This window comes from Simochromis diagramma, unplaced genomic scaffold, assembly GCF_900408965.1.
Source record: "Simochromis diagramma unplaced genomic scaffold, fSimDia1.1 OVJJ01000426.1, whole genome shotgun sequence".
In the NCBI taxonomy this organism is placed as follows: Eukaryota; Metazoa; Chordata; class Actinopteri; order Cichliformes; family Cichlidae; genus Simochromis; species Simochromis diagramma.
Genome location: NW_024387170.1, coordinates 482,570 through 505,028, shown reverse-complemented (window position 1 = coordinate 505,028; position 22,459 = coordinate 482,570). Strand labels below are relative to the sequence as shown.

The 22,459-nt window shown below is 42.5% G+C and overlaps 1 long non-coding RNA gene across 1 annotated transcript; it reads right to left on the bottom strand.

Moving 5' to 3' along the window:
• Nucleotides 1-917: 917 nt before the first annotated feature.
• Nucleotides 918-22,009, bottom strand: LOC120744576. Its single transcript, XR_005698397.1, has 3 exons — nucleotides 17,207-22,009; nucleotides 6,122-6,127; nucleotides 918-928 (listed from the first exon to the last, which is right to left on the bottom strand). It is a non-coding gene; the product is annotated as an uncharacterized LOC120744576 (long non-coding RNA).
• Nucleotides 22,010-22,459: the final 450 nt, after the last annotated feature.

The following is a 22,459-nucleotide window of genomic DNA, read 5'->3' as shown; positions in this document are numbered from 1 at the left end:
GCATTAGCTAACTAGCCAAAGTAAAACGTAGTTTTTAGAAATGTAATTTAGTGACACAGCAGATGGAAGAATACCTCCTCATCATAATGTGTAAGAAAATACAAGTAGCGCTGGCTCCTGTATTTGCATGTTGTGCCTTTTTTCATTCAGAAATCAGGTCCACATTATCAGGCTCGAGACGCGAGGTGTCCATGTGTTTGCCTGACTGCTTAGCTAAGTCGGTTTTCTTAGTTTATGTTTTCATCATGAAATCCAGACTGACTTTCAGTCCTTCTACTTGTGTTTCATACTTAGATTGTGCAGCATTAAATGCTATGTTTCCTTTTTGCTAAAGCATATAGTTAGGGCTGGACCAGGTGACTCTGAATCCTCCCTTAGTTATGCTGCAATAGACGTAGGCTGCCGGGGGATTCCCATGATGCATTGAGTTTTTCCTTTCCAGTCACCTTTCTCACTCACTATGTGTTAACAGACCTCTCTGCATTGAATCATATCTGTTATTAACCTCTGTCTCTCTTCCACAGCATGTCTTTATCCTGTCTTCCTTCTCTCACCCCAACCAATCACAGCAGATGGCCCCGCCCCTCCCTGAGCCTGGTTCTGCTGGAGGTTTCTTCCTGTTAAAAAGGAGTTTTTCCTTCCCACTGTCGCCAAAGTGCTGCTCATAGGGGCTCATATGATTGTTGGGTTTTTCTCTCTATGTATTATTGTAGGATCTACCTTACAATATAAAGCGCTGTGATTTGGTGCTGTATAAATAAAGCTGAGCTGAATGATATGATGTGTTTTTATCAAATCTAGGGATGGGTATTGATAAGATTTTCACGATTCCATTTTCGATTCTGTTTAACGATTCGATTCTTTATCGATTCTTTTTAAAAAAAGAAAACACTAAGGTCGATTAGCTTAGAACTTTGTTTTACATCTTCTCTTTGAACAAGATAGAAATTTAGGAGTAACATGGCCTTACAAACCCAGCAGTGAGATCTTAAGAGATCCACAGCCTACGGCTCTTTGATGGGGTGTCACAGGGTCCCCAGGAAAAACACAAATTATTCTGTAGCAATTACACAAGAATATCCAGTAATGTCCCTGCCTACAATTAAACACATTCACTTACTGAAAATCATCTGCTCTGGCAAACGGGTGCAAGCCTTTGACCACAAACTGAGTCACTGCTCGGTGACATTCGTCTATCCTGGCCTGAAAGGAGATGCTACCGGTAGACTGCAGCGAGAACTGCCAGCATCTGAGCCAGACTCTGTCTCTCTCATCATGGTCACTAAATGCACAGTAATGGCAGGTTTGTAATAAGGCAGATCGCGCTAACATAATATGCACTGTTAGTTGATTATTTACCTGCCGCATTAACGGGAGAGGACATGCAAACGTTACCGCTGCTGCTGGGCTGAGATTCACGAGTCTGGAATTAAAAACACGACATTCATTTAAGGTCATCGTGTGTTTTGTGAGCAAATGCTTTTGCATATTCGTAGTGTTTCCTCCCTTAAATGAAATATCTACTTTGCAAGTATTGCAAGTTGCCCTGTTGTCATCCGTTCTCGTAAAGTGTAACCAAGCTTTTGAGCGTTTGAGCCGCCATGTTTCCTGCCAGGTAAATGACGCTCCGCAACGTGGGGACGTCATTCGGGGCGACTGGAATTGATAAGGGAATCGTTTGCAAAAATGGCAAACAATTCCAAGGATTGAAACAGTGGGAACCGGTTCTCAACAAGAACCGGGTTTCCATACCCATCCCTAATCAAATCTCTTGTACCATACGTGTGACTTTCACTTTGTCCTGTTTAGTTTAAATACATGGCTGCGCCTTCAGCTTCTCCCAGAGTCAAACAGGAATTCTAAAAATGGATATATCTATTTGAATGTCCCTTTTCCTAACCCTTTCCAGCAGCTTGTGACCTCTGCCACACTGTGTAGCCTGATGATTAAATCTAATCTGGACTCCATTCCCACCTTTGTCTCACACCCTGAAACCTTTGCATGCCACTCACCATGTATGTAAGTGGGTTAGTGCGGAGCGAGGGCTACCTGCTCTCCTTACATCAGGCTACAACTGGTCTGCTGGGGCATAGGTCTTAGGGAATGTCCTTTTGTTGAATGACATCCATATTTTCTCCACTGTGGGAGATGAAGGAAAAGGGGAGGGTATTGAGAGGGGGTCAAAGGGGGAAGCGAAAAATCACTCCTTTGGATTTGAACTCCAACTTGACTTCTGACCTCACTCTCCCTGGCTCAGATATCAAAACACAGAGCCATCTGCCTCTTACTGCAGGGCTAGTGGGGAGCGTGGGGTTAATATCATACACTTAGGGAGCAGAATGCAGACTGCAATTATCTTCTATTCTCAGACAGAATCCTATTATTTGATCCTGCAGTCGCGACAGATGGAGGGGGCCCAGTCACATCCTCTATCTCACGTTCTCTCTCTCTCTGTTTCCCCATTCCTGTGCAAAGCCAATCTGGAGGGCAGAGCAAGAGAGGCTGAGGACATAATGGTGAGAGAGGGCAAGAAAGGGGCAAGAGGAGGATGAGAGAGAGTGCAGGGGTGAGGCAAGGTTGCAGGGTTGTGACAGAGAAAAGGAGATGGAAGAAGGAAACCTGAGCCAGGGACCACTTTCCTCCACCTCCTCCTTCATCTGTCTGTCCATCACAATGGGCAGAGAGTGCATTTAAGGGCGATAGATAAAAAGCTGTAGTTTGAATGGAGAGGAGGAGGAAACAGGAGTGTGGGACAGCTGGTGGAGTGAACCAGATTCGGTTTCTTGTGATCTCATCTGAGGTATGGAACCTCTGCTGATGGTAAAGGAAAAGGACTAATTCATCATTCTGTGAACTTTCTGACACTGATAATTATGATTTACCCTGTGTTATGTTTGCTTGTTTCTACGAGGTCACTGGACTCATACAGAAGCAAAAACCTTGTATGAATATGGCCCAGACTGCTGTCAGTACACAGAGTCATGGTCTGGGTCTGGACATGGTTAGTCTACTTTACCATAAGGACATAAAAGCTAAAACCAAGAGCCTGGCTTTCTCCAAGCTGGCACTTTGGAAAGGTCGCATGCTGTTACACGAGCTCCAACAAGTTCTTCCTGGGGTGTAATGACACTTTATCACATTTAGGCAGGAAAAACTACCTGATTAACTTTAGCAAAGGTTAGGATTAGGACTGTTTGATGCCATAATACACTGCATCAAGTCCATCATATATCAGCTCAGTTCAAGTCAAGTCAGTTTTATTTATATAGCATTAAATCACAACAACAGTTAATATCGTAAGATAAAAACATTACAATAATCCAGAGAAAACTCCAACAATCAGACGACCTCCTATGAACAAGTACTTGGTGACAGTGTGAACAAAGAATTCCCTTTTAACAGGAAGCAACCTCCAGCAGATTTGGGCTGGACGAACGGCAGCCATCTGCTGCGACCGGCATCATGGGAATCCCCCAGCAGCCTCAGGATCACCTGATCCATCCTAACTCTGAGCTTTATCAAAAAGAAAGGTTTTAAAAGTTTTAAGCATGCCTGTCTCCTGAATCCAAACTGGGAGCTGGATCCACAGAAAAGAGCTTGAAAGCTGAAGGCTCTGCCTCCCATTCTACTTTTAAAGGAACAACAAGCAAAGTGCTCTGTTAGAGTGGTATGATGTGAAGTGGGGTGGTATGACACTGTGAGGTCTTTAAGACAACAAAGGGTCTTGTATGTAAATATTTAAACAACTGTTAAACAGTGGTGCACACTTGGCTACAAAGGCAGCTTCAATAAAACCACTTTAATTAACACCACAGAAATGAGAACAGAATGGAAATAGAAACATTACAGGAACGTGGATATGAAAAGGCGTGGACACCATGACATCACCTGATCAGCTGCTGTTTTGCACAGGTACCTGCAGAAAAACAGGAAACGAGCAATTGTGCTGCTCAAACGATGGTCCTGAAACCACTCAGTGAGTCCTTTTGTGTCACGAGTGAGAAACTTCTGGATCAGGATAGAAATGATTCACCTTTGTACCATCCACCCCAAAAACACATGTACACACACACATAACACCACATGAGGTAGGATCTGAACTGTGAGGTGTTTCCTTGGGTTTGTCATCCCTCGCTACACTATGGAAGAAAGATGGTGAAGGTTGATGGCAGGTTTCAAACTTTGGAAGATATTGAACTTTGCAAAACTAGGTCAACCATATCCTGACTAAGAGAACCACTGAATAATTTAGAGGATTATAGGAGTTTTTCGGAGTGCTAGAAAATTGAACACTGGAAACATCCATTTCCAAATTCCTACCTTTAATATGTCAACTGAAATAATGTGAAATGATTTAGTTTGAGTATTTCTGAATGTCAAACAAACTGCCATAAATGCCCAGATGTGTGTGTGTGTGTGTGTGTGTGTGTGTGTGTGTGTGTGTTTAAGATAAATAAATCATGAATATCAAGCCTGCATCCCAAACACAGATCATGATATGCATACATTTGCAGGAGAAAAGATTGAGGTTAAAAGATTCATTAAGTGTATTCCCCAAATCCACTGCTTCCATGTATGAGCACACTCAGACACACACACACACACACACACACACACACACGCACACAGTGAGCAGGCGTGTTTTCCAGGCAGACATCTGAAAGTGGATCCTCAGAGCTGAATTTCCATGTAGTATCGGGCCCAGGAGAGCTGGTTTACAGGGCAAAGAACCAGCCTCGCTCATTTAATTACTGCCTATCAGTGGCATCAGAGTGTGTAGCTACCAGTTTAAATGGAAAGTGGGATGAAGCAGGCGCAGGCATCAAGGGCACAGAGCAAGCACAGAGAGCTGCTGTAACAGTTTCATGCAGAGATTTCAAACTTTCCTCTCTGTTAGCTGTTGTTTATCTCACAGCCCACCATGCAAATGTGAAATATGCAGTGATTTAAGAAATAAGGCGAGATTCACTCTGATGTCTTCTTAAGATAACACATTTTAATGCTGGGTTATGCTCTCACGAGTAGAATATGACACAATATGAATCAAATATAATTGAGACCAGTTATTAGATCTGTTTCTGAAAAGAAAGATCATAATGCGATGTTTAATATGTTCCCCTGGGAGTGACGTCTGGCTTCAAGCTTTCCTCTCACTCTGTTCCAAATGTAAATAGAAACTATCATTTTCATAATTGAGGAACAAGCACAGAAACAAGTAGCTGGTGGTGACTCTGCTCTGTCCTGATGAAACATCTGGGTCTGTCAGCCTCTCCAGGTCAACACACCAACAGTGGTTCAGTGCACAGTTAACACTGCTGCCTTTTCTCCAGAGTTTCAGTGGTGTGTTCGATCTTTATGATTGCCGTCTATTTTATTTTCCCTGCATGCTCACAGTTGACCCAAGCACCACCACCTCTTACCCACACACTGCTGATTTTGTTACAGGAGGAGTTCTATGAACGGTTCACACTAATATCCAGTAATTATTTCATAAGCCCTGCCCATAGTTTAGCCCAGACCATAATGGATTTATCTGGCAAATAGCTCTGATAGAATCCATCCAACAAGTTGTGCTTCAGTTTTCAGTGGTGAAATTCTAATATTGTATTAGTTCAAATTCACACCACACGTGGAACATGTTTAATGATAAAGAAGCATCAGCGCTCACTTTTAGCAAAATAAAAGTCAGGACGAGAGCACCATGTGTGAAGCTGCATACAGCTCTACAGTGTGCCACCAAACAAGCCTAACTGTTAATTTCATTGATTTTTCAATCCAAAATATGGATCCCGCCCAGCTGCTCCTGATTTTCTTCTTGGCTGTGAGACCTTTGTTCCAGTTTGAAAACGTGGGCATCAGCAAACCCACTGAATCCAAGCTGATCACAGTCACTACTCTCTTCAGTAGAGGACAACAAATGACCAAATGTCACAATGTTCATTTTGTTCACTGCGACTAACAAGAACTAAGTAGAAAAATAAATTTTACTTGAATTACCTTCCTGTTTAAAACCATATCAAAAACGTGCCAGGCCCAACCTCAGTACTAAAAGAAAGTCTGGATCTGTTCCACAACTGACCGCAACTCTGATGTTGCTGAACCCAGAGAGTTACACCACAACGTTGTTCTCTGGCCTCAGCGTGGGACATTGCCTGAGGCTCCCCACCGGCCCTCAGTGTTCATTGAATGAGCACGGCCTCCCCACAGACCACTGACAAGCTCCTTTATCTCATCTAATGCAGTCCTCCTCCCAGCTACCAGAGCCTAGCCCTGGTCAGAGAGAGCAGTGCCTGGGGCCTGTTTACCAGCCACACCCATCCCCACTTCCAGACATCCAGGGTAACAAAACACGCTCCCTCTGGACTGACCACAGACACTGTGACACACAGTATGTCTGTGAGTGTAATGTGTCAGAGGAAAGTGATGTCAGAGAGCAAGAAGGAATATTTCAACCCTCATGGTTTCATTGGTTTCCTATGATAGTGGCCATTTGAGAAAAGAACGAGAGCTGAATTTGACTGAAAGCTGCAGCCAGTTTTAGAACACTTGAGAATGATTATACACATGATCTGAGGAAGTTGGAATGGCTTGTTAAAAAACAGTCAATATTATCCAGAATTGACTAGAAATAATTCATCAGCAATCCATTAAAGAGCTCCACTCAAAACAGCTGTTGAGTGCTAACTGTACACTTCACAGAATCATGTTGACATACATGACTCTGAATGAGTTCGAAACAGGACTCTTTTTTAAAAATTTCTACAGTATGGTATACAGTCACAGAATACTGTACAGACATTAGAGGTTACTGTACAAACATCATGGTAAATGGACTGGTTCTTATATAGCGCTTTTCTACTCTTTCTGAGTAGGAAAGCACAACACAACTTGTACATTCACACCCATTCACACAAGCACAAACACAAGTGCTTTCACGTACACATTCATACTCCGATGGATGCATTGGAGAGCAATTTGCCCAAGGATATTTGGCATGCAGACTGGGGAAGCCAGGGATCGAACTACCAACCTTCCGATCAGTAGCTGACCCGCACTACCACCTGAGGTACAGCTACCCCATCACAGCTTAGTGTACAGACATCACAGGTTAGTGTACAAATATCACAGCTTAGTGTACAAATATCACAGGCTAGTGTCCAAATATCACAGGCTAGTGTACAAACATCACAGGCTAGTGTACAAATATCACAGGTTAGTCTACAAACATCATAGCTTAGTGTACAAACATCATAGGTTAGTGTACAAATATCACAGCTTAGTGTCCAAATATCACAGCTTAGTGTACAAATATCACAGGCTAGTGTCCAAATATCACAGGCTAGTGTACAAATATCACAGGCTAGTGTACAAACATCACAGGCTAGTGTACAAATATCACAGGTTAGTCTACAAACATCACAGGCTAGTGTACAAATATCACAGGTTAGTCTACAAACATCACAGCTTAGTGTACAGACATCACAGGTTAGTGTAGAAATATCACAGCTTAGTGTCCAAATATCACAGCTTAGTGTACAAATATCACAGGCTAGTGTCCAAATATCACAGGCTAGTGTACAAACATCACAGGTTAGTGTACAAACATCACAGGCTAGTGTACAAATATCACAGGTTAGTCTACAAACATCACAGGCTAGTGTACAAATATCACAGGTTAGTCTACAAACATCACAGGCTAGTGTATAAATATCACAGGCTAGTGTCCAAATATCACAGGTTAGTGTACAAATATCACAGGTTAGTGTCCAAATATTACAGGCTAGTGTACAAACATCACAGGTTAGTGTACAAACATCACAGGCTAGTGTCCAAATATCACAGGTTAGTGTACAAATATCACAGGCTAGTGTACAAACATCACAGGCTAGTGTACAAATATCACAGGCTAGTGTCCAAATATCACAGGTTAGTGTACAAATATCACAGGTTAGTGTACAAATATTACAGGCTAGTGTACAAATATCACAGGTTAGTCTACAAACATCACAGGCTAGTGTACAAATATCACAGGCTAGTGTCCAAATATCACAGGTTAGTGTACAGACATCACAGTCTAGTGTACAAATATCACAGGCTAGTGTCCAAATATCACAGGTTAGTCTACAAACATCACAGTCTAGTGTACAAATATCACAGGCTAGTGTCCAAATATCACAGGCTAGTGTACAAACATCACAGGCTAGTGTACAAATATCACAGGTTAGTCTACAAACATCATAGCTTAGTGTACAGACATCACAGGTTAGTGTACAAATATCACAGCTTAGTGTACAAATATCACAGCTTAGTGTACAAATATCACAGGCTAGTGTACAAACATCACAGGCTAGTGTACAAATATCACAGGTTAGTCTACAAACATCACAGCTTAGTGTACAGACATCACAGGTTAGTGTACAAATATCACAGCTTAGTGTCCAAATATCACAGCTTAGTGTACAAATATCACAGGCTAGTGTCCAAATATCACAGGCTAGTGTACAAACATCACAGGTTAGTAGACTTGTAGTCAAGACCGCCTAATCCGAGACCAAGACAAGACCAAGACCAGAGGGTATCGAGACCAAGACAAGACCAAGACCAAGACCAAGTTGAGACGAGACCAAGACCGAGACCGAGACAAAAAAAGTCTTTAAACTGCAGCCAGATGCTATTCTATATACATATGCAGGACACCTTAAACTAGTTTTTTAATTAAGCAGCAAGGCAGAACAAAGTCGGGCCTGTATCAAGACACAGGGACTAAACCCCAATTCAACCAGACCCAGAACTGATCTGGAATTAAAACAGGACTACAACAGTAACCAAGACAGAACCAGAATCAGAACTAGATGATAGTAGCACTAAAAATCATCATAGACCTGCACTACACTTATTTTTTAATTCTACCAAAGTACAATATTTAGATTGAGAAAAGTTTATTTAATTATTTAGATTGAGAAAAGTTTATTTAATTATTTAGCATCGTTGTGCAAACAAGCCTGCATAACTTAATAAATATAGAATTTGAAAAGTAACAAATGGTATCTAAAAAGAAACACTAGGTACTAGATACATGTTCTGATGAGTTTTGGCAAACAACCATTTGACTAACATGTGTGTCTCACCTGCTCTTGTTCCATCTCTGTTCTGTCGTCATTCTCTCTCTCCCTCTCTGCTCCTCTCTCTCCCTCTTTGTGCTGACAATCAAGCCAAACACCAACATCATCAAATATACAGTTGAAACCAGATATTTATGTACTCTTCAGATAAAAACACAAACACTTTTTTAATTGTAACATCAAATCAGACTAAATGTTTATTTTTTTAGATTGATAAATATAAAAAACATATTTGTTAACTTTAAGAGTAAAGAGAGAAACTACCTGTATTTCTTAATTGCAAATGGCACCAAATTGTATTCAAAATTGAGCCACACTTATGGAGGTCCACGATTCTTTTCCTGGTGTTTTGGTTGACATCTCTTGATTTTCCCATGTCAAAGAAACAGGCTCTGTGTTTTGCCTTATATGCATCCACAGGTGTGCCACCAGTTTACTCACATGGACTCTACTAACCTATCAGAAGCTTCTTCAGCTCAGAATGGAATCGTCTGGAGTTTTCTTATTAATTAACAATAAACTTAGTGTACATGTACTCCTAAATTTGATGAAAGTGATTAAAATAGACAGCGCCCTCTTTTTATTCTGACATTTAACTAATTCAAAAGATATTTCAACATTTATTTATCTAAAACAAAAGTTTACTCTAAATTGATGTTTAACAGTAAAAAAAAGTTTTTATGTTTTCTCCATAAAGTGTATGTAAATATCTGGTTTCAACTGTGAATATACTGCTGTGTATTGAAATTCCTCATGTTTTGCATAGATATACTGAACAACATCAGAATCAGAATCAGAATCAGAAAGGGGTTTATTGCCAAATGTTGAGCAGGTTTACAACATTAGGAAATTGCTGCGGTGCTTCAGTGCAAACATAGTGTCATAAATAGCACTTAAATAGACATGAGAAAATAAAAGTAGGAATAAGAATTAAAAGTGCTACGTAGAAAGATATGTGCATGAGATATACATGAGATATATACATGAGAATAAGAATTAAGAGTGCTACGTAGAAAGATATATACATGAGTGCAGGTGGTGATCAGTGCCAAACATGGAATGATGCAGTGACACAGCGTAGGGTCATGTGTTAGTGGCGGGGACAGTCATATGGTTATTGTTCATGTGTCCAACAGCAGAGGGGAAGAAACTGTTCTTATGGCGAGAGGTTCTGGTGCGAATGGACCGGAGCCTCCTGCCTGAGGGGAGCAGGTCAAACAGACTGTGTCCAGGGTGAGAAGGGTCAGCTGAGATCCGAGCTGCACGCCGCAATGTCCTGGAGGTGTACAGGTCCTGCAAAGATGGGAGTCTGCAGCCAATCACCTTCTCAGCAGAGCGCACAACACGCTGCAGTCTCTGTTTGTCCCTGATAGTGGCTCCAGCGTACCACACGGTGATGGAGGAGGTGAGGATGGACTCGATGATTGCAGTGTAGAACTGCATCATCGTCCATGTTGGCAGGTTGAATTTCTTCAGCTGCCTCAGGAAGTACATCCTCTGCTGGGCTTTCTTGATGACGGAGGTGATGGTGGGCTCCCACTTCAGGTCCTGGGTGATGGTGGTACCCAGGAAGCGGAATGAGTCCACAGAGGTGATGGGGGTGTCAGTCAGGATGATGGGGGGGAGTGGGGCTGTGTGCTTCCTGAAGTCCACAATAATCTCCACTGTCTTCTGGGCATTCAGCACCAGGTTGTTGTGGCTGCACCAGGACACCAGACGTTCAACCTCCCTCCTGTAGGCAGACTCATCCCCGTCCGAGATGAGCCCAATAACGGTGGTGTCATCTGCAAACTTGATTAGCTTGACAGACTGGTGGGTGGAGGTGCAGCAGTTGGTGTACAGGGAGAAGAGCAGAGGAGAAAGAACACAGCCCTGAGGGGAGCCGGTGCTGATGGTCCGGGAGTCCGAGACATTCTTTCCCAGCCTCACATGCTGCTTCCTGTCCGTCAGGAAGTCAGTGATCCACCGGCAGATGGGATCAGGCACATTCATCTGGGAAAGCTTGTCTCGGAGATGGTCTGGAAGGTACCTGGTCAAACTTAAGCTCTCCTCTGTCTGCAGCAAATTCGCAGGCAGCAGCTTCTCCCCCCTCGCTCACATGGGTGCTGTGCTCAGTCCCCTAGTGCCTGAGCTCGGATCATACCAAAATTAGGGGGAATTTACGACGGTGCGCTCTGTGCTTCGTGTGTTGTTTTTGGGCTTAAGCCCAGTAAGCCACCCCGCTCCGCTGATGGTTGACTCCAAATCTCCCGAACACTATGTCGACTTGAGAACGCAAGACCGAAACAGCGAGACCAAGACCAAGACCAAGACAAAAGTCCGTCGAGACCAAGACCGAGACCAAGACCACGTAAAAGTGGTCTCGAGACCGGTCTCGAGACATCCAACTCTACAGGTTAGTGTACAAACATCACAGGCTAGTGTACAAATATCACAGGTTAGTCTACAAACATCACAGGCTAGTGTACAAATATCACAGGCTAGTGTACAAATATCACAGGTTAGTGTACAAATATCACAGGTTAGTGTCCAAATATTACAGGCTAGTGTACAAATATCACAGGCTAGTGTACAAACATCACAGGCTAGTGTACAAATATCACAGGTTAGTCTACAAACATCACAGGCTAGTGTACAAATATCACAGGCTAGTGTCCAAATATCACAGGTTAGTGTACAAATATCACAGGTTAGTGTCCAAATATTACAGGCTAGTGTACAAACATCACAGGTTAGTGTACAAATATCACAGGCTAGTGTACAAATATCACAGGTTAGTGTACAAATATCACAGGCTAGTGTACAAACATCACAGGCTAGTGTCCAAATATCACACGTTAGTGTACAAATATGACAGGTTAGTGTACAGACATCACAGTCTAGTGTACAAATATCACAGGCTAGTGTACAAATATCACAGGCTAGTGTCCAAATATCACAGGTTAGTCTACAAACATCACAGTCTAGTGTCCAAATATCACAGGTTAGTCTACAAACATCACAGTCTAGTGTACAAATATCACAGGCTAGTGTCCAAATATCACAGGCTAGTGTACAAACATCACAGGCTAGTGTACAAATATCACAGGTTAGTCTACAAACATCATAGCTTAGTGTACAGACATCACAGGTTAGTGTACAAATATCACAGCTTAGTGTCCAAATATCACAGCTTAGTGTCCAAATATCACAGGCTAGTGTCCAAATATCACAGGCTAGTGTACAAACATCACAGGCTAGTGTACAAACATCACAGGCTAGTGTACAAATATCACAGGTTAGTCTACAAACATCACAGGCTAGTGTACAAATATCACAGGTTAGTCTACAAACATCACAGCTTAGTGTACAGACATCACAGGTTAGTGTACAAATATCACAGCTTAGTGTCCAAATATCACAGCTTAGTGTACAAATATCACAGGCTAGTGTCCAAATATCACAGGCTAGTGTACAAACATCACAGGTTAGTGTACAAACATCACAGGCTAGTGTACAAATATCAGAGGTTAGTCTACAAACATCGCAGGTTAGTGTACAAACATCACAGGTTAGTGTACAAATATCACAGGTTAGTGTACAAATATCACAGGCTAGTGTACAAACATCACAGGCTAGTGTACAAATATCACAGGCTAGTGTCCAAATATCACAGGTTAGTGTACAAATATCACAGGTTAGTGTCCAAATATTACAGGCTAGTGTACAAATATCACAGGTTAGTCTACAAACATCACAGGCTAGTGTACAAATATCACAGGTTAGTGTACAAATATCACAGGCTAGTGTACAAACAGCACAGGTTAGTGTACAAATATCACAGGCTAGTGTACAGACATCACAGGTTAGTGTACAAATATCACAGCTTAGTGTCCAAATATCACAGCTTAGTGTACAAATATCACAGGCTAGTGTCCAAATATCACAGGCTAGTGTACAAACATCACAGTCTAGTGTACAAATATCACAGGCTAGTGTACAAATATCACAGGCTAGTGTACAGACATCACAGGTTGCTGTACAGACATCACAGGTTAGTGTACAAATATCACAGTCTAGTGTACAAATATCATAGCTTAGTGTCAGTTAGTGTCGTTACTGTGACCTGCACATTGTTTTTCTGTCTTTGTTGCTTGTTTGTTTGATGGTGCACCACCACCTTCCTCCAGCTGTAGTGGCAGTAATAACCGTGGCAGTAATAACAAGCAGAAACATGTTTAACACAAGAAATAGTTGCATTAACTACTACAATGTAATTTAATAACTCTCCCTTTTAGAGTTATGAAAATGCCGTTAAAGATCCCCAACCCTTGTGTGAATCTAAACATCATAATTATACCTCTGATTTGATTGCACTGTAATCGTACATTTTGATATTCACTTAAAGCTGAGGCAGGGCAGTCAGACAGCTTCCCTTATTAGCCCTCTAATAGATGGCACGAGGTGCAAATTGCTTAATAAATATGTCCACATAGGTTTATTTCTTCTTAATGGCACTCCCGGCATGGGATCCATTAGCCGCTGTGACCCAATTTAAGAGCCATTGCTCACACAGCCAAATCAGGAAAGGAAACATCTCTGCTGCCAGTATGATTTTACCATGCTGTCAAAAATGATCAGAGGATGGGACAGGACCGTGCTGTTGAGGTCTGTCACACAGTAACAGGGTGAGATCAAGTCAGCACGGAGGAGAAAGTTCTTCTAGAGAACATGTTCCTAATTAAATTTGAATCTAATAAAGCAAATTCAGGATGCACTGGAACAAGTCAAAGGAGGCCTCATCCACAAAAGTACATCCATGGATTGGCAAGTCCTTCAGTCTAAAGACATGCATGCTAGGTGATGACTTTTGAGTGTAATATGTATACCTAGTGACATTTGCATGTGTATGTTTTTACAAGTGTAAAACCTTATTGTGGATGTAAGAGACAATTATGTGGATATTTTGCGTCTTTATTACAATCATCTTCATTGTGTAATGTTTTATTAGGTTATACTTGATGGCTTGGGTGCCAGTGAGATTAGCAACCACTATTGTGGGTTCCTTATAAATAAATAAATGTGTGTATAGCTGTATATGTACACATAGATAGACATCTATAGCAAGTCTTAAGAGGTCCCTTTTAGAAGTCCCTGAAACCAGACCTCCCATTCCCTTCATGCATAGATATGAAAGCACACAGCAGGGACCACAGAACAGGTATCAAAGAGAACAGGTGAACACAAAATAAGAAGCTGTGGTGGAGGTGGGTTGCCAAGCATCTTGCATATGCTTCTTGGTAAGCCAGCTGTGAAGAAGGGTAAGTTCAACCATCAGCTTGTTTTACTACCAAAGCCTACTGCTAAGCTTGCTTTTTACCCAAACAAGACTTTCCACAGTCCTGTGTGTCACCTACACATGTGACTGTGTGCATGTGTGCAGTGGAGGACGCCACCATCAGCCAGAAATCAAATGAAAGCCCACATTCAGTCCACAGTTCGCGTATACTGCTGCAACAGTGAGAGCTCACAGAGACTCCTCTCTCCTTTCCCCGAGTCTCGGTTCCTCTGTGCTGCTGCTTCTCCTCCCTCCCCCGAAAAAGAAAAGATGAAATTAAATGTGTGTGTACATTTTATCATGTCTGCTATCGCTTTTTGAAAATTGCAGGTAGCGGAGTGTTTAACATTCTCTTGTCAAGCGTCCTCCTGCTGGGACAATAAATGCCTGTCCAGTTTTGCTCACAGCGGCAGCTGCAGATTACAAACAGCAGGAGCACGCCGGAGTCTGAACACAATACCGATAAGGATGCCTGTCTTAGTGCCGCCGCTTTGCCTGGCTTCTCCTCACGCCAGGAACCCGCTGCTTTCTAATATTTACACACAACTAGAATGGCAAATGTACCGTAACTTCACCCACACACTCTCCCCACACCTGGAACCTGCGTGCATATTTTTTTCAGTGTTTTTGTCTTTTGGGAGAGGTGATTCTGTTGTTTTGACACAAACGGGGGAGAGGGAGGGCTAAATTGCAGCACAAACAGAGTGAAATTTTATCGCATCTTTTCATACAGGAGTTTAAGGGGGAGGTAGGTGTGGATGATTGCAACTGTTGGAAAGTTTTTATCGTACACTTTGGGGGGAGAGGCAGGTGAAATAGAATCGGTGTGCTCCTTTTTTTCCCTTTCCCAGGTGAGAGTGGAGGGTGAAATGCAGATTTGCTGTCAAAGCTGTGACAATTGAAGAGCCGGGGAGTGCTGAGAGGAGATACAGGAGGCCACTAACACAGCAGATTATTCACAACAGCAAGACAAAAAAGTCCACACGGTCTGCTTTAAAAGACAATGAAAAGAAAATGACTTTCTTCTTTACTTTTTAGATCTAATTCTGTGTCCTAACAGGCACCAGAATGTTAAAAATGCATCAATTCTTTCTTTAATATCCTGGAACATGGAGTGATTTAGTGACTAGTTCACAGTGAAATTTACTTTTTAACAGTGTGACGCTTTCTTTCTCCCTCAAACTCACTCGCTTACAGCACAGTCATCATAATAGGCTGATGTGTGTCATCGCGTTGACCATATCACTGCCGTTTGTGTCCACTGGCCCGAACAACTCTGCTAGCATAGCAGAGCAAAAGTGCAGTTCCCCAGATGGCCACTTGAGGCTCATGTGTGTCTTTCATACACAGTGTATGTAATGATTTTAATAAACCTGTTTCTAAACCTGTAATTACACCAGTATCTAATTATCCTAATTATACGGTCTGATCATCATATTTTTGATCAGGTGACACATGTAAAATTCTTAACCAGCACAATAAAGAGCGATTCAAGGGTCTGGTCTCTATGATGATGATGATGATTGTGTGTGGGACAATCGCAGGCACCTTTAAACATCGAACGTGTCTACTGTTACTAGTTTCATTTGGAAAAAGTGGGAAAACTAAGACACAGTGATGAAATACTGCTTTCAAGCAGTGAGAGGAGTTCTGTATTACTGACCAAAGAACAAACAAGCCACTGGCATGAGTTGATTTCTAGAGGTGCACACACACACACAAACACACACACACACACACACACACACACACACACACACACACACACACACACACACACACACACACACACACACACACAAACAAACAAGCAAATGAAAAAGGGGAATACTAGTTTGATGACTGCTGAGCTGCACAAAACACCCCAGCAGATGTTCATGAGCCTCATCGAACGACAGAGAAAATCCACACTGCAGCTCTCAAAGTTTCCACAGGAGCGTTTCCTCCAGACGCCTCCGCTTTCTCCGATGCACACAGTCCTCCTAGAACTTGAAGCTTTAGTAATTCTGACTCTCGGGCAATTTGCATTCAGTTTTTCCCACAAATCACTTTTGGGATGACCAAATCTGACAGACCGTTTTTGAAACTATGAACACCTGGAACTATCTGAGTGTAAATAACACATTATGACCAAATTATCTGGTGTTGTCAGGAGTGCTGAAGGACTAATGAAAGAATAGCATTTGTATTCTGGTGTTTAAATGCAGTAAGCACTTAAACAGGCTTAAACATACTGCTGAGCTTTCTTAACTGTCATATGTGTCAACTTGTTGAGTCTTCTTAAGGAAAAAATCAATTCAGTTTTACTTATATAGCTGTAGGTCACAACAACAGTCACCTTGAGGACCTTTATATTATAGGATAAAGATCCTGTAATATTATCAAGAAACCCCGACACTGAGACAATCAACAAATCAGACAGCACCAGGAGACAGTGGGGAGGAAAAACTCTACTTTAACAGGAAGAAAGCTGCAGCAGAACCAGGCTCTCCATCTGCCACAACCTGTTGGGGGTGAGGGGAACGAGTAGAGCAGCCCCAGACCATCACACTACACCACCATGTAGTGTTCTTTCACACCACATGTGAAGGGAAACAAACAAAGATGTCATTGTTCGTCTCATCAGTCCACATTTCCCAAAGGTCTTAGGGTTCAGCGGGATGTTTTTGCCACTGCTTTCACCTCTGAACTCTCCCATGGATGCCATTTTTCCCAGCCTCTTTCATCAGCACTGACCTTGACTGAGTGCAGTGATATTACATATTACATTTACATTGCTGTGCTTGAGAGTCACCATCTACCAGAACCAAATTCCTTGCATGTGTTTGCGCATATACGCGATTCTGATTCTGATTAGCCATTGTTCTTGGTTGTTTGGTGACCTCTGTGATGAGTCATTGATGGGCTTAGGCTGACCACTCCTGGGAAGGTTCACCACTGTTATCTCCAATTGTGCATAATAATAATAACAATAATAATGATAATAATAATATAAGCTAGCTTTTCTCCTTAATTAAAAAAGCACCATTTAAGAATACCATGACGTAATTACTCAGGTTATCAATGTATAATATTACATTTAATGATCTGAAACACTGAAGTGTGACAAATATGCAAAAAGTGAATCAGGTAGAGGGCAAATAGGTTTTCAGAGTACTGTACTACTGTAATTAGTACTGATTACTACTGTGATGTAGTAATCACTGTGTGTGTCCAGTTTCTGTCTAATGTTGTGTAAATAAATGAAAATAGACACTTTTTTAACAGCAGCCTGAAATCTGCACACTTTGTCTGGTTTCTCGTGTCTCTACGTATCATGATGGATGGAAACTTTCCAAGTCCACTTTTGCTGTGCATCCAAACTTTAGACCCTGTGTGATCTGTGGCTGTACCTTCCACCTTGCTTTGAATGCGCTCCATCCTCTACCCCACCCCCCTACCCCACAAAACACTGACAATTGTCACAAACACAGGAAACCCACAGACTGGGGAAACTGTTATTGAGTTATTGGCATGTGAGCCTGGGGAGGGTTAGCATCCATATCGTGAGAGCAGTGGTTAGGCTACTGCTGCGAGGCTTTCACGCTCTGCCGGCTCGCCGATCGGAGGCCAACCACAGCAAACATGCGGGCAGCAGCTGCCTGCCGGGCTGGCCGCTGGATAACACAGCCATGCTAGAACACGACCGCTCGGGATCAAATTGTGCACCTCTCTGCTGCCTTGTGTTTAAGTGCTGTCCCTGCTACCCCCTCCACAGTTTGTCACTCTGCCCCCACCTACCTACATCCATTTGCCATCATTATGTACTACTGCCCCCTAATGTGGGCCCATGGCTGTGGCACCCACAAGGTCAATGTCTGAGAGGGGGCGGGGTTGTGCTGGAGCAGAGGAGGTGCAGGGGAGAGCCGTGTAGGGGGCCTTTTTACTTCTGAAGTGGCTGTAACGATCGATGACAAGCCACCGGCCTCCACAGGGGCCCCTGAGGGCCCTCACAACACTAACATTAGAGGAGATGACTTCCTCCAAGGGAAAGGACGGGAGGGGAGCCTGCTGGGAGTTAATGAGAGCTGTGTGGGGGGCGGATCCTATTGGGATGGCCCATAAGCTTGAGGATACGGATGGATGTAGGGGAAACGGACAGCTTGTCAGCAGCTTCTCATGTGTAAAATGTTCTCCTGCACACTCACTTTGAAGGAAATGAAATTTGGATTGCTTGACGGAAGTTTGATAATTGTGAAACATTTCTGAGCAGCAGCACAGAGACAGACACATGTGACCATGTGGAATCATGAAAGGACAGCGTTCCCACGGACCTGTGAACGTGTACGTTAGCACCGCTGAGCCCAGCAGTGGAGCTTCTGTACGTACGCCATCAAGTGGATTCAGAAAGTCAAATATGACATTTACCTTTCTGCTGCTTGAAACTATAGAAGCAAAGTATGAACATGTTTTTAAAAGAGAAACGTGTCGCTGGGCTTAGCGTGCTAGCACACAATCCTGTGTAGTACTTTTGTTATTCAAATATACTCAAGTACTCATTATACAGAAAAATATTCATATTATTGATAATCAATGTGTAGAACACGTTAATTACACAGCTAGAAATCATTTACTTATATACTACTGGGTAGCGTTACGCTCCAAGCCTGGGGTAACCTGGGCACCAGACAAATACTCAAAGTGTGATTGAAGCGTGTGATGAGTCTGCATGGTCACAACAAACGTGAGGCAACCTGTAAACTCCTGCATGCAGGCGGGGCCTCAGCAGGTAGGGCACGGGACAGGATACTGAGGCTACGTCTACACTAATCCGGATAAATTTGAAAACGGCGTTTTCATCTTAAAACGCTCCGCATCCACACTGTAGTTTTCAGACCTTTTCATCCACACTGAAAACGCTACATTCCTGTACTGCGCACGCATGAAAAGTAAGATGTAAGCAAGCTGCGTTTTTTCCGTCTGCCATTTATTTACTTTCTGGCTCTTCACGGCAAAATGTGGAGGAAAAGCAGCCAGTTTTATCTGGAGCATGTACAAACTGGTATTAATAGGGCTGTCAAAACTGAGAGCAAACTAAACAACTGTTGCACAATGCCGTCATCTTAGTTGAATTGATCACATGACTGCATCACATGACTAAAATGCCTCGTCGTTTTCGAAAGCCTCTGTTTTCGCAGTCCAAACTGCAACGTGAAAACGGCGTTTTCAAATTTATCTACTTTGGAGAGCGTTTTCAAAAAGCTCAGTTTTCCTTGACCCAAAACGCCGGACGGAGGCCGAAACGGAGAGAAAAAGATTTTCAAAGGAAAATGTTTTAGTGTGGACGTGGCCTGAGCTTCAAACTCCAGTGCACGTGTTAATATTAGTGAGTGCTGAATGAATGAACTTTGTTAAACTGCTTTAATGGAAAGGTGCTTGCCTTCTTACGTCCCAGTAATGATCAATACTGCGATGTGGCCAGATCTGACTGCGTCAAACACTGGACCCCTCCGACCATGGCTTACGCCTGTCTGATTCCTGTCGCTGGGATTGCTACAATAAACCCATGCCTGCAGCTTCCTCGCCATCATCGGAGAGGAGTAAACTTCCAGAACCTGTGGACGCTCCTCGACCTCATTAAGGATTAGCCTTGCTAACGTTCGCTCGTAGCTAACAAAAGTTGGACCTTATGCTCCTAATGGAAACTTGGCTGAGAGCTGGTGAGCTCAATTTACTGAACCGACTGTGATTATTTAAACTTGCCGAGGACGGGCAGACGGGGGGGTGGAGTTGCGGCTGTCTTTAAGAAGAAGCTTACATATAAACAACTATCAACTGACTTCTATTCAAGCTTCAAGATTCTACTTTTTGAATTGGGGAATCCACGCCCATCTCTCGTTGGAATAATATACAGACCCCCAAAATATAATAAAGATTTTATCTGTGATTTTTCTAGCTTCTTAGCAGGAATCATCCCAAGTTATGATCAAATCTTAATTGTAGGGGATTTTAATATCCATGTGTACTGCTCCTCCAACCTGCTGGCTAAAGACTTTTTAAATGTCATAGACTCTTTTAGCTTCACCCAGCATGTATTGGATCCAACACATGTACAGGGCCACACGTTGGACCTCGTGTTGTCTTCTGGATTACCAATTTCTAATTTGGAAATATCGAATGCGATTTTCTCTGATAATTGTCCAATAGTGTTTAACATACTTTTATCTCACTGCCATTTTAAACCAACAATCCCAACACGCCGTTATCGTGTTTTTAAACCACTGACTATAGAACAGTTCTCCACTGCCTTTAAAAAATGGTCGGGTTCTTCCCTTGTTGATGGCACCGAGCAGATCGAATCAAACTTTTCTAGTAAATGCAAGGCTGACAACTCAATCAGACCCGAGGACAAACGAGACGACCCGATCAGCTAGACGACAGTGCAGGAAGGCTGAACGAAAATGGAAAAAAGACAAGCTACAAGTTTCCTTTCTGCTGCTGAGAGAGTCTATAGAGATATCAGGACATTGTAAAAGCTGAAAAATCTAAGTTTCTCGCAAACAACTCTAATAATCCCCAAACTCTCTTCTCAGTTATTGATTCGGGTCGAATACCTCCCCTGCCTCTCATATGTATAGCTCTGCTGAAACTTGCCATAGAGTCTTGCAGTTTTCTATTAATAAGATAGAAATGCTTCGATCTGTGTCGACCCTATCTCTGTACGATGCCTCACTAACATATACCTGTTCTACTGCTTTTAACCAGTTTGAGCCTGTGTGTTTTAACCAAGTGGGAGATCTTTGTAATAGTATAAAGACATCATCCTGCCCCACAGATGGAGTCCCAACACATTTTTAAAAAAGATTATTAAGGTAGTCGGCTCCGACATTTTAACTATTTTAATAGTAGTCTCAGCTGTGGAGTGGTACCAACTGGATTTAAGCACGCTGTAGTGCAGCCAGTACTTAAAAAATCGAACCTTGACTCCTCTGTTTTTGCTAATTTCAGACATATTTCCAAGTTTCCGTTTCTGTCAAAGGTTTTGGAGAGGATTGTGTTTGAGCAGCTACAATCCTTTCTAAATAATCATAATATCTTTCAGAAATTCTAGTCAGGTTTCAAAACCCACCACAACACAGAAACTGCCCTCCTAAAAATTCTTAATGACATTTTGTTAATCACCGATTCAGGTGGCTCAGCTGTGCTCCTGCTTCTAGACTGAACTGCAGCCTTTGATCCTGTTGACCACAGTATTCTGATCTCACGACTGTATCAAAGGTATCCCTGTGGAATGGTTTCGGTCGTACCTCTCCGAGAGGACTTTTTCCGTGAGCCTTGGTGATTTCACTTCCTCCACAGCTCCATTTACTTGTGGTGTCCCGCAGGGTTCCGTATTAGGCCCAATTCTCTTTTCAATCTATATGCTACCCCTAGACATAATCTTTAGGAAGCATAACATCTGCTTTCACTCTTATGCCGACGACACCCAGATTTATCTGCGGCTTAATAGAAACACCTCCACTTCCATGGAATCTTTATTCAAATGCCTTGACGAAGTTAAAACCTGGATGGTCTCAAATTTTCTTACCTTTAATGAGACAAAACTGAAGTAATTAGTTTTAGACCAAGCCGTAACTTTAATGCCCCAGATTTAGATTTATGTAACTTAGCATTTGTTGTTAAAATAAGAAAAACCCTGGGGGTTTTCTTGGATACAAACTTGCATTTGAGAAACAAATTAATTCAGTTGTTCAGCGGTCCTTTTTTAAATTAAGGCTCCTATCCAAGGTGAGATCATTTTTATCCTGTAAAAACCTGGAGCGAGCAGTCCATGCGTTCGCCCTTTCTCGAGTGGACTACTGTAATTTGCTATACGTCGGTGTCAGTCCGGTCTGGCACGGCTCCAACTTGTACAAAATGCTGCAGCCTGCCTTTTGACTCATGTGAAGAGACACCAACATATTACCCCGGTGCTTGCTTCTCTTCATTAGCTTTCAGTGCATTTTAGAATTAAATGTAAAATCTTACTTTTGACTTATAA